Source organism: Chrysochloris asiatica, unplaced genomic scaffold, assembly GCF_000296735.1.
Source record: "Chrysochloris asiatica unplaced genomic scaffold, ChrAsi1.0 scaffold00240, whole genome shotgun sequence".
Taxonomy (NCBI): Eukaryota; Metazoa; Chordata; class Mammalia; order Afrosoricida; family Chrysochloridae; genus Chrysochloris; species Chrysochloris asiatica.
Window position 1 is genome coordinate 4,382,701 of NW_006408758.1, and position 1,310 is coordinate 4,384,010.

Here is a 1,310-nt window from a genome sequence, read left to right on the forward strand (position 1 = left end):
TGTTCAGAAAAATGACTTGCACTCCTTGTGGAGACAAGTGTAACAGGTTTACGGGGCATTTTATGGCATTTCTCAGAGACCCTCCTTGAGCATGAGGAAGCGGGAGGAAACCCCTATCCTGACAAACCTCGTTGGAATAATGTCACCCTGTACTGTAGGTGGAAAGAAGTGGTGGCCGTGTTCGAGGGGCAGGTGGGCACATCTATTGGTGGGACCTGACCAGGAGGCCTCAGTGGGGTCTGCTGCTGGACTTCAAGTGGGACCGTTTGCCAGAGCTGAGCACCCCAGGATGCTCTCCAGGCTCAGACAAGGTCCTCTTGTTACTCTGCCCGTTGACCACTCCACGTTGCCATTTGCAGATGTCATCACTCAGGATGTCGTGGATGTGCTGCACGAACAGTTTGATGGCAACCATATTGTCAACCCCTGGAGGGATGATCACATCAGCATACTTCTTTGTCGGCAGGCAGAACCCCTCAAAGGCTGGCTTCACGAAGGTGGTGTACTGTGTTAGAATCTGCCTCAGTTCCCTCCCTCGGTGCACGTCACGGAGAACTCCACGTGACAGCCAGATGACAGAGTCAGTGTCCATAAAGAGACGGAGGTGGAACATGTATCGGATGTCCTGGCTGTAGAACACCAAAATGCCCTCAAAGAGAACCACATCTGCAGAGTTGACCACTGTCAACAAGTAACCCTGAGTGGGTCACACAGTCATAGATGGGGACTTCAACAGTTTTGACCTCCACAATGTTTTTCAGAGTCTTGCGCATCAAGTCATTATCAAAAACATCTGGGTGGTCGAAATTGTATTGTCCCTTCAAGGCCTTCACCTTCTGTTCTGCCGTCAGACCTTATAGAAGCGGTCTTGGTTCAAGATGACCAGCTTCCGCTGATGCTGATCCACTTTGCTCTGTCCCAGCAACTCCATGATCTTCTCACACACCGTCGACTTGCCCCTCGCAGTGCCTCCGCTTACTCCGATCAAGAAGGGCAGATAGTGAGGGCGATCAGTCTCCGGCACAGCGGCCACGCAGTTACTAGCTCCTCCAGCGGAAGTCATGTCCAAATGTACTTCTTCGCATGGAGTTCTATTCATAAGGTTTTGAGTGGCTAGATATTCGGAATTAGTTCGTTTGCCTGTCTGTCCTAGTCTATGTTTATCTAGAAACTTGAGTGAAATCTATCCACCATTGGTGACCCTGCTGATATTCAACATTCTGGTGGCATATCTTCTAGCATCACAGCAACATGCAAGTCACCAAAGTATGGCAAACTAGCAGACAAGTAGTGAAAATTGGCTATATGTT

At 49.7% G+C, this 1,310-nt stretch overlaps 1 pseudogene; it reads right to left on the reverse strand.

Annotated features, from left to right (window-relative positions):
- Positions 1-229: 229 nt before the first annotated feature.
- On the reverse strand, positions 230-1,063 carry LOC102840404 (annotated as a pseudogene).
- Positions 1,064-1,310: the final 247 nt, after the last annotated feature.